A 12,492-nucleotide genomic window follows, 5' to 3' on the forward strand; every position below is an offset into this window, starting at 1 on the left:
GTAGAGACAACACCTTGGGGTTTATACAGTAGAGAGACAACACCTTGGGGTTTATACAGTAGAGAGACAACACCTTGGGGTTTATACAGTAGAGAGACAACACCTTGGGGTTTATACAGTAGAGAGACAACACCTTAGGGTTTATACAGTAGAGAGACAGAGACAACACCTTGGGGTTCATACAGTAGAGAGACAACACCTTGGGGTTCATACAGTAGAGAGACAACACCTTGGGGTTTAAACAGTAGAGAGACAACACCTTGGGGTTTATACAGTAGAGACAACACCTTGGGGTTTATACAGTAGAGAGACAACACCTTGGGGTTTATACAGTAGAGAGACAACACCTTGGGGTTTATACAGTAGAGAGACAACACCTTGGGGTTTATACAGTAGAGAGACAACACCTTGGGGTTTATACAGTAGAGAGACAACACCTTGGGGTTTATACAGTAGAGAGACAACACCTTGGGGTTCATACAGTAGAGAGACAACACCTTGGGGTTCATACAGTAGAGAGACAACACCTTGGGGTTCATACAGTAGAGAGACAACACCTTGAGGTTTAAACAGTAGAGAGACAACACCTTGGGGTTTATACAGTAGAGAGACAACACCTTGGGGTTTATACAGTAGAGAGACAACACCTTGGGGTTTATACAGTAGAGAGACAACACCTTGGGGTTTATACAGTAGAGAGACAACACCTTAGGGTTCATACAGTAGAGAGACAGAGACAACACCTTGGGGTTCATACAGTAGAGAGACAACACCTTGGGGTTCATACAGTAGAGAGACAACACCTTGGGGTTTATACAGTAGAGACAACACCTTGGGGTTTATACAGTAGAGACACAACACCTTGGGGTTTATACAGTAGAGACACAACACCTTGGGGTTTATACAGTAGAGAGACAACACCTTGGGGTTTATACAGTAGAGAGACAACACCTTGGGGTTTATACAGTAGAGAGACAACACCTTGGGGTTTATACAGTAGAGAGACAACACCTTGGGGTTTATACAGTAGAGAGACAACACCTTAGGGTTTATACAGTAGAGAGACAGAGACAACACCTTGGGGTTTAAACAGTAGAGAGACAACACCTTGGGGTTTATACAGTAGAGACAACACCTTGGGGTTTATACAGTAGAGAGACAACACCTTGGGGTTTATACAGTAGAGAGACAACACCTTAGGGTTCATACAGTAGAGAGACAGAGACAACACCTTAGGGTTCATACAGTAGAGAGACAGAGACAACACCTTGGGGTTCATACAGTAGAGAGACAACACCTTGGGGTTTATACAGTAGAGAGACAACACCTTGGGGTTTATACAGTAGAGAGACAACACCTTGGGGTTTATACAGTAGAGAGACAAAACCTTGGGGTTCATACAGTAGAGAGACAACACCTTGGGGTTCATACAGTAGAGAGACAACACCTTGGGGTTCATACAGTAGAGAGACAACACCTTGGGGTTTATACAGTAGAGAGACAACACCTTAGGGTTTATACAGTAGAGAGACAACACCTTGGGGTTTATACAGTAGAGAGACAACACCTTGGGATTTATACAGTAGAGAGACAACACCTTGGGGTTCATACAGTAGAGAGACAACACCTTGGGGTTTATACAGTAGAGAGACAACACCTTGGGGTTTATACAGTAGAGAGACAACACCTTGGGGTTTATACAGTAGAGAGACAGAGACAACACCTTGGGGTTTATACAGTAGAGAGACAACACCTTGGGGTTTATACAGTAGAGAGACAACACCTTGGGGTTTATACAGTAGAGAGACAACACCTTGGGGTTTATACAGTAGAGAGACAGAGACAACACCTTAGGGTTTATACAGTAGAGAGACAACACCTTGGGGTTCATACAGTAGAGAGACAGAGACAACACCTTGGGGTTCATACAGTAGAGAGACAGAGACAACACCTTGGGGTTTATACAGTAGAGAGACAGAGACAACACCTTGGGGTTTATACAGTAGAGAGACAGAGACAACACCTTGGGGTTCATACAGTAGAGAGACAACACCTTGGGGTTCATACAGTAGAGAGACAACACCTTAGGGTTCATACAGTAGAGAGACAACACCTTGGGGTTCATACAGTAGAGAGACAGAGACAACACCTTGGGGTTTATACAGTAGAGAGACAACACCTTGGGGTTCATACAGTAGAGAGACAACACCTTGGGGTTCAAACAGTAGAGAGACAACACCTTGGGGTTCATACAGTAGAGAGACAACACCTTGGGGTTCATACAGTAGAGAGACAACACCTTAGGGTTCATACAGTAGAGAGACAACACCTTGGGGTTCATACAGTAGAGAGACAACACCTTGGGGTTCATACAGTAGAGAGACAACACCTTGGGGTTCATACAGTAGAGAGACAACACCTTGGGGTTCATACAGTAGAGACAGAGACAACACCTTAGGGTTCAAACAGTAGAGAGACAACACCTTGGGGTTCATACAGTAGAGAGACAACACCTTGGGGTTCATACAGTAGAGAGACAACACCTTGGGGTTCATACAGTAGAGAGACAGAGACAACACCTTGGGGTTCATACAGTAGAGAGACAGAGACAACACCTTGGGGTTTATACAGTAGAGAGACAACACCTTGGGGTTTATACAGTAGAGAGACAACACCTTGGGGTTTATACAGTAGAGAGACAGAGTAAAACACCTTGGGGTTTATACAGTAGAGAGACAACACCTTGGGGTTCATACAGTAGAGAGACAACACCTTGGGGTTTATACAGTAGAGAGACAACACCTTGGGGTTTATACAGTAGAGAGACAACACCTTGGGGTTTATACAGTAGAGAGACAGAGACAACACCTTAGGGTTTATACAGTAGAGAGACAACACCTTGGGGTTTATACAGTAGAGAGACAACACCTTGGGGTTTATACAGTAGAGAGACAGAGACAACACCTTAGGGTTTATACAGTAGAGAGACAACACCTTAGGGTTTATACAGTAGAGAGACAACACCTTAGGGTTTATACAGTAGAGAGACAACACCTTAGGGTTTATACAGTAGAGAGACAACACCTTGGGGTTCATACAGTAGAGAGACAGAGACAACACCTTGGGGTTCATACAGTAGAGAGACAGAGACAACACCTTGGGGTTTATACAGTAGAGAGACAGAGACAACACCTTGGGGTTTATACAGTAGAGAGACAGAGACAACACCTTGGGGTTCATACAGTAGAGAGACAACACCTTGGGGTTCATACAGTAGAGAGACAACACCTTAGGGTTCATACAGTAGAGAGACAACACCTTGGGGTTCATACAGTAGAGAGACAGAGACAACACCTTGGGGTTTATACAGTAGAGAGACAACACCTTGGGGTTTATACAGTAGAGAGACAACACCTTGGGGTTTATACAGTAGAGAGACAGAGACAACACCTTAGGGTTTATACAGTAGAGAGACAACACCTTGGGGTTCATACAGTAGAGAGACAGAGACAACACCTTGGGGTTCATACAGTAGAGAGACAGAGACAACACCTTGGGGTTTATACAGTAGAGAGACAACACCTTGGGGTTCAAACAGTAGAGAGACAACACCTTGGGGTTCACACAGTAGAGAGACAACACCTTGGGGTTCAGACAGTAGAGAGACAACACCTTGGGGTTTATACAGCAGAGAGACAACACCTTAGGGTTCATACCGTAGAGAGACAACACCTTAGGGTTCATACAGTAGAGAGACAACACCTTGGGGTTCATACAGTAGAGAGACAACACCTTGGGGTTCATACAGTAGAGACAGAGACAACACCTTAGGGTTCAAACAGTAGAGAGACAACACCTTGGGGTTCATACAGTAGAGAGACAACACCTTGGGGTTCATACAGTAGAGAGACAACACCTTGGGGTTCATACAGTAGAGAGACAGAGACAACACCTTGGGGTTCATACAGTAGAGAGACAGAGACAACACCTTGGGGTTTATACAGTAGAGAGACAACACCTTGGGGTTTATACAGTAGAGAGACAGAGACAACACCTTGGGGTTTATACAGTAGAGAGACAACACCTTGGGGTTCATACAGTAGAGAGACAACACCTTGGGGTTTATACAGTAGAGAGACAACACCTTGGGGTTTATACAGTAGAGAGACAGAGACAACACCTTCGGGTTTATACAGTAGAGAGACAACACCTTAGGGTTTATACAGTAGAGAGACAACACCTTGGGGTTTATACAGTAGAGAGACAACACCTTGGGGTTTATACAGTAGAGAGACAACACCTTGGGGTTTATACAGTAGAGAGACAACACCTTGGGGTTTATACAGTAGAGAGACAACACCTTGGGGTTCATACAGTAGAGAGACAACACCTTGGGGTTTATACAGTAGAGAGACAACACCTTGGGGTTTATACAGTAGAGAGACAGAGACAACACCTTCGGGTTTATACAGTAGAGAGACAACACCTTGGGGTTTATACAGTAGAGAGACAGAGACAACACCTTGGGGTTTATACAGTAGAGAGACAACACCTTGGGGTTCATACAGTAGAGAGACAACACCTTGGGGTTTATACAGTAGAGAGACAACACCTTGGGGTTTATACAGTAGAGAGACAGAGACAACACCTTGGGGTTTATACAGGGTTTATACAGTAGAGAGACAACACCTTAGGGTTTATACAGTAGAGAGACAACACCTTGGGGTTTATACAGTAGAGAGACAACACCTTGGGGTTTATACAGTAGAGAGACAACACCTTGGGGTTTATACAGTAGAGAGACAACACCTTGGGGTTTATACAGTAGAGAGACAACACCTTGGGGTTTATACAGTAGAGAGACAACACCTTGGGGTTTATACAGTAGAGAGACAACACCTTGGGGTTTATACAGTAGAGAGACAGACCTTGACAACACCTTGGGGTTTATACAGTAGAGAGACAACACCTTGGGGTTTATACAGTAGAGAGACAACACCTTGGGGTTTATACAGTAGAGAGACAACACCTTGGGGTTTATACAGTAGAGAGACAACACCTTGGGGTTTATACAGTAGAGAGACAACACCTTGGGGTTTATACAGTAGAGAGACAACACCTTGGGGTTTATACAGTAGAGAGACAACACCTTGGGGTTTATACAGTAGAGAGACAACACCTTAGGGTTTATACAGTAGAGAGACAACACCTTGGGGTTTATACAGTAGAGAGACAACACCTTGGGGTTTATACAGTAGAGACACAACACCTTGGGGTTTATACAGTAGAGACACAACACCTTGGGGTTTATACAGTAGAGAGACAACACCTTGGGGTTTATACAGTAGAGAGACAACACCTTGGGGTTTATAAAGTAGAGACACAACACCTTGGGGTTTATACAGTAGAGAGACAACACCTTGGGGTTTATACAGTAGAGAGACAACACCTTGGGGTTTATACAGTAGAGAGACAACACCTTGGGGTTTATACAGTAGAGAGACAGAAACAACACCTTGGGGTTTATACAGTAGAGAGACAACACCTTGGGGTTTATACAGTAGAGAGACAACACCTTGGGGTTTATACAGTAGAGAGACAACACCTTGGATACAGACAACACCTTGGGGTTTATACAGTAGAGAGACAACACCTTGATACAGACAACACCTTGGGGTTTATACAGTAGAGAGACAACACCTTGGGGTTTTATAGTAGAGAGACAACACCTTGGGGTTTATACAGAGACAACACCTTGGGGTTCATACAGTAGAGAGACAACACCTTGGGGTTTATACAGTAGAGAGACAACACCTTGGGGTTTATACAGTAGAGAGACAACACCTTGGGGTTTATACAGTAGAGAGACAGAGACAACACCTTCGGGTTTATACAGTAGAGAGACAACACCTTAGGGTTTATACAGTAGAGAGACAACACCTTGGGGTTTATACAGTAGAGAGACAACACCTTGGGGTTTATACAGTAGAGAGACAACACCTTGGGGTTTATACAGTAGAGAGACAACACCTTGGGGTTTATACAGTAGAGAGACAACACCTTGGGGTTTATACAGTAGAGAGACAACACCTTGGGGTTTATACAGTAGAGAGACAACACCTTGGGGTTTATACAGTAGAGAGACAACACCTTGGGGTTTATACAGTAGAGAGACAACACCTTGGGGTTTATACAGTAGAGAGACAACACCTTGGGGTTTATACAGTAGAGAGACAGAGACAACACCTTCGGGTTTATACAGTAGAGAGACAACACCTTAGGGTTTATACAGTAGAGAGACAACACCTTAGGGTTTATACAGTAGAGAGACAACACCTTGGGGTTTATACAGTAGAGAGACAACACCTTGGGGTTTATACAGTAGAGAGACAACACCTTGGGGTTTATACAGTAGAGAGACAACACCTTGGGGTTTATACAGTAGAGAGACAACACCTTGGGGTTTATACAGTAGAGAGACAACACCTTGGGGTTTATACAGTAGAGAGACAACACCTTGGGGTTTATACAGTAGAGAGACAGAGACAACACCTTGGGGTTTATACAGTAGAGAGACAACACCTTGGGGTTCATACAGTAGAGAGACAACACCTTGGGGTTTATACAGTAGAGAGACAACACCTTGGGGTTTATACAGTAGAGAGACAACACCTTGGGGTTTATACAGTAGAGAGACAACACCTTGGGGTTTATACAGTAGAGACAACACCTTGGGGTTTATACAGTAGAGACAGAGACAACACCTTGGGGTTTATACAGTAGAGAGACAACACCTTGGGGTTTATACAGTAGAGAGACAACACCTTGGGGTTTATACAGTAGAGAGACAACACCTTGGGGTTTATACAGTAGAGAGACAACACCTTGGGGTTTATACAGTAGAGAGACAACACCTTGGGGTTTATACAGTAGAGACAGACAACACCTTGGGGTTTATACAGTAGACAACACCTTGGGGTTTATACAGTAGAGAGACAACACCTTGGGGTTTATACAGTAGAGAGACAACACCTTGGGGTTTATACAGTAGAGAGACAACACCTTGGGGTTTATACAGTAGAGAGACAACACCTTGGGGTTCATACAGTAGAGAGACAACACCTTGGGGTTTATACAGTAGAGAGACAACACCTTAGGGTTTATACAGTAGAGAGACAACACCTTGGGGTTTATACAGTAGAGAGACAACACCTTGGGGTTTATACAGTAGAGAGACAACACCTTGGGGTTTATACAGTAGAGAGACAACACCTTGGGGTTTATACAGTAGAGAGACAACACCTTGGGGTTTATACAGTAGAGAGACAGAGACAACACCTTGGGGTTTATACAGTAGAGAGACAACACCTTGGGGTTTATACAGTAGAGAGACAACACCTTGGGGTTTATACAGTAGAGAGACAACACCTTGGGGTTTATACAGTAGAGAGACAACACCTTGGGGTTCAAACAGTAGAGAGACAACACCTTGGGGTTCATACAGTAGAGAGACAACACCTTGGGGTTTATACATTAGAGAGACAACACCTTGGGGTTTATACAGTAGAGAGACAACACCTTGGGGTTTATACAGTAGAGAGACAACACCTTGGGGTTTATACAGTAGAGAGACAACACCTTGGGGTTTATACAGTAGAGAGACAACACCTTGGGGTTTATACAGTAGAGAGACAACACCTTGGGGTTTATACAGTAGAGAGACAACACCTTGGGGTTTATACAGTAGAGAGACAGAGACAACACCTTGGGGTTTATACAGTAGAGAGACAACACCTTGGGGTTTATACAGTAGAGAGACAACACCTTGGGGTTTATACAGTAGAGAGACAACACCTTGGGGTTTATACAGTAGAGAGACAACACCTTGGGGTTTATACAGTAGAGAGACAACACCTTGGGGTTTATACAGTAGAGACAACACCTTGGGGTTTATACAGTAGAGAGACAACACCTTGGGGTTTATACAGTAGAGAGACAACACCTTGGGGTTTATACAGTAGAGAGACAACACCTTGGGGTTTATACAGTAGAGAGACAACACCTTGGGGTTTATACAGTAGAGAGACAACACCTTGGGGTTTATACAGTAGAGAGACAACACCTTGGGGTTTATACAGTAGAGAGACAACACCTTGGGGTTTATACAGTAGAGAGACAACACCTTGGGGTTTATACAGTAGAGAGACAACACCTTGGGGTTCATACAGTAGAGAGACAACACCTTGGGGTTTATACAGTAGAGACAACACCTTGGGGTTTATACAGTAGAGAGACAACACCTTGGGGTTTATACAGTAGAGAGACAACACCTTGGGGTTTATACAGTAGAGAGACAACACCTTGGGGTTCATACAGTAGAGAGACAACACCTTGGGGTTTATACAGTAGAGAGACAACACCTTGGGGTTCATACAGTAGAGAGACAACACCTTGGGGTTCATACAGTAGAGAGACAGAGACAACACCTTGGGGTTCATACAGTAGAGAGACAGCACCTTGGGGTTTATACAGTAGAGAGACAGAGACAACACCTTGGGGTTTATACAGTAGAGAGACAGAGACAACACCTTGGGGTTTATACAGTAGAGAGACAACACCTTGGGGTTTATACAGTAGAGAGACAACACCTTGGGGTTTATACAGTAGAGAGACAACACCTTGGGGTTTATACAGTAGAGAGACAACACCTTGGGGTTTATACAGTAGAGAGACAACACCTTGGGGTTTATACAGTAGAGAGACAACACCTTGGGGTTTATACAGTAGAGAGACAACACCTTGGGGTTTATACAGTAGAGAGACAACACCTTGGGGTTTATACAGTAGAGAGACAACACCTTGGGGTTTATACAGTAGAGAGACAACACCTTGGGGTTTATACAGTAGAGAGACAACACCTTGGGGTTTATACAGTAGAGAGACAACACCTTAGGGTTTATACAGTAGAAAGACAACACCTTGTGGTTTATACAGTAGAGAGACAACACCTTGTGGTTCATACAGTAGAGAGACAACACCTTGGGGTTTATACAGTAGAGAGACAACACCTTGGGGTTCATACAGTAGAGAGACAACACCTTGGGGTTCATACAGTAGAGAGACAACACCTTGGGGTTCATACAGTAGAGAGACAACACCTTAGGGTTCATACAGTAGAGAGACAACACCTTGGGGTTTATACAGTAGAGACAACACCTTGGGGTTTATACAGTAGAGACAACACCTTGGGTTTATACAGTAGAGAGACAACACCTTGGGGTTTATACAGTAGAGAGACAACACCTTAGGGTTCATACAACACCTTGGGGTTTATACAGTAGAGAGACAACACCTTGGGGTTTATACAGTAGAGAGACAACACCTTGGGGTTTATACAGTAGAGAGACAGAGACAACACCTTGGGGTTTATACAGTAGAGAGACAACACCTTGGGGTTTATACAGTAGAGAGACAACACCTTGGGGTTTATACAGTAGAGAGACAACACCACCTTGACACACCTGGTTTATACAGTAGAAAGACAACACCTTGGGGTTTATACAGTAGAGAGACAACACCTTGGGGTTTTTATACAGTAGAGAGACAACACCTTAGGGTTTATACAGTAGAGAGACAACACCTTGGGGTTTATACAGTAGAGAGACAACACCTTGGGGTTTATACAGTAGAGAGACAACACCTTGGGGTTCATACAGTAGAGAGACAACACCTTGGGGTTTATACAGTAGAGAGACAACACCTTGGGGTTTATACAGTAGAGAAACAACACCTTGGGGTTTATACAGTAGAGACAACACCTTGATACAGAGACAACACCTTGGGGTTTATACAGTAGAGAGGGGTTTATACAGTAGAGACAACACCTTGGGGTTTATACAGTAGAGAGACAACACCTTGGGGTTTATACAGTAGAGAGACAACACCTTGGGGTTTATACAGTAGAGAGACAACACCTTGGGGTTTATACAGTAGAGAGACAACACCTTGGGGTTTATACAGTAGAGAGACAACACCTTGGGGTTTATACAGTAGAGACAACACCTGGACAGAGACAACACCTTGGACAGAGACAACACCTTGGGGTTTATACAGTAGAGAGACAACACCTTGGGGTTTATACAGTAGAGAGACAACACCTTGGGGTTTATACAGTAGAGAGACAACACCTTGGGGTTTATACAGTAGAGAGACAACACCTTGGGGTTATACAGTAGAGAGACAACACCTTGGGGTTTATACAGTAGAGACAACACCTTGGGGTTTATACAGTAGAGAGACAACACCTTGGGGTTTATACAGTAGAGAGACAACACCTTGGGGTTTATACAGTAGAGAGACAACACCTTGGGGTTTATACAGTAGAGACAACACCTTGGGGTTATACAGTAGAGAGACAACACCTTGGGGTTTATACAGTAGAGAGACAACACCTTGGGGTTTATACAGTAGAGAGACAACACCTTGGGGTTTATACAGTAGAGAGACAACACCTTGGGGTTTATACAGTAGAGAGACAACACCTTGGGGTTTATACAGTAGAGAGACAACACCTTGGGGTTTATACAGTAGAGAGACAACACCTTGGGGTTTATACAGTAGAGAGACAACACCTTGGGGTTTATACAGTAGAGAGACAGAGACAGTAGAGAGACAACACCTTGGGGTTTATACAGTAGAGAGACAACACCTTGGGGTTTATACAGTACAACACCTTGTTTATACAGAGAGACAACACCTTGGGGTTTATACAGTAGAGAGACAACACCTTGGGGTTCATACAGTAGAGAGACAACACCTTGGGGTTTATACAGTTTATACAGTAGAGACAACACCTTGGGGTTTATACAGTAGAGAGACAACACCTTGGGGTTTATACAGTAGAGAGACAACACCTTGGGGTTTATACAGTAGAGAGACAACACCTTGGGGTTTATACAGTAGAGAGACAGAGACAACACCTTGGGGTTTATACAGTAGAGAGACAACACCTTGGGGTTTATACAGTAGAGAGACAACACCTTGGGGTTTATACAGTAGAGAGACAACACCTTGGGGTTTATACAGTAGAGAGACAACACCTTGGGGTTTATACAGTAGAGAGACAACACCTTGGGGTTTATACAGTAGAGAGACAACACCTTGGGGTTTATACAGTAGAGAGACAACACCTTGGGGTTTATACAGTTTAGAGAGACAACACCTTGGGGTTTATACAGTAGAGAGACAACACCTTGGGGTTCAAACAGTAGAGAGACAACACCTTGGGGTTCATACAGGGGTTTATACAGAGAGACAACACCTTGGGGTTTATACATTAGAGAGACAACACCTTAGGGTTTATACAGTAGAGAGACAACACCTTGGGGTTTATACAGTAGAGAGACAACACCTTGGGGTTTATACAGTAGAGAGACAACACCTTGGGGTTTATACAGTAGAGAGACAACACCTTGGGGTTTATACAGTAGAGAGACAACACCTTGGGGTTTATACAGTAGAGAGACAGATACACAACACCTTGGGGTTTATACAGTAGAGAGACAACACCTTGGGGTTTATACAGTTTATACAGTAGAGAGACAACACCTTGGGGTTTATACAGTAGAGAGACAACACCTTGGGGTTTATACAGTAGAGAGACAACACCTTGGGGTTCAAACAGTAGAGAGACAACACCTTGGGGTTCATACAGTAGAGAGACAACACCTTGGGGTTTATACATTAGAGACAACACCTTGGGGTTTATACAGTAGAGAGACAACACCTTGGGGTTTATACAGTAGAGAGACAACACCTTGGGGTTTATACAGTAGAGAGACAACACCTTGGGGTTTATACAGTAGAGAGACAACACCTTGGGGTTTATACAGTAGAGAGACAACACCTTGGGGTTTATACAGTAGAGAGACAACACCTTGGGGTTTATACAGTAGAGAGACAGAGACAACACCTTGGGGTTTATACAGTAGAGAGACAACACCTTGGGGTTTATACAGTAGAGAGACAACACCTTGGGGTTTATACAGTAGAGAGACAACACCTTGGGGTTTATACAGTAGAGAGACAACACCTTGGGGTTTATACAGTAGATACAGAGACAACACCTTGGGGTTTATACAGTAGAGAGACAACACCTTGGGGTTTATACAGTAGAGAGACAACACCTTGGGGTTTATACAGTAGAGAGACAACACCTTGGGGTTTATACAGTAGAGAGACAACACCTTGGGGTTTATACAGTAGAGAGACAACACCTTGGGGTTTATACAGTAGAGAGACAACACCTTGGGGTTTATACAGTAGAGAGACAACACCTTGGGGTTTATACAGTAGAGAGACAGAGACAACACCTTGGGGTTTATACAGTAGAGAGACAACACCTTAGGGTTTATACAGTAGAGAGACAACACCTTGGGGTTCATACAGTAGAGAGACAACACCTTGGGGTTTATACAGTAGAGAGACAACACC

The 12,492-nt window shown here is 43.7% G+C and overlaps 1 protein-coding gene across 19 annotated transcripts in view; it reads right to left on the reverse strand.

Annotated features, from left to right (window-relative positions):
• Nucleotides 1–12,492, reverse strand: part of LOC118379047 (metallophosphoesterase 1-like) — a 32,648-nt gene that overhangs the window by 12,332 nt on the left and 7,824 nt on the right. The gene's annotated exons all lie outside the window — the stretch shown is intronic.

The sequence above is a fragment of the Oncorhynchus keta genome, chromosome 15, assembly GCF_023373465.1.
Source record: "Oncorhynchus keta strain PuntledgeMale-10-30-2019 chromosome 15, Oket_V2, whole genome shotgun sequence".
Classification (NCBI taxonomy): Eukaryota; Metazoa; Chordata; class Actinopteri; order Salmoniformes; family Salmonidae; genus Oncorhynchus; species Oncorhynchus keta.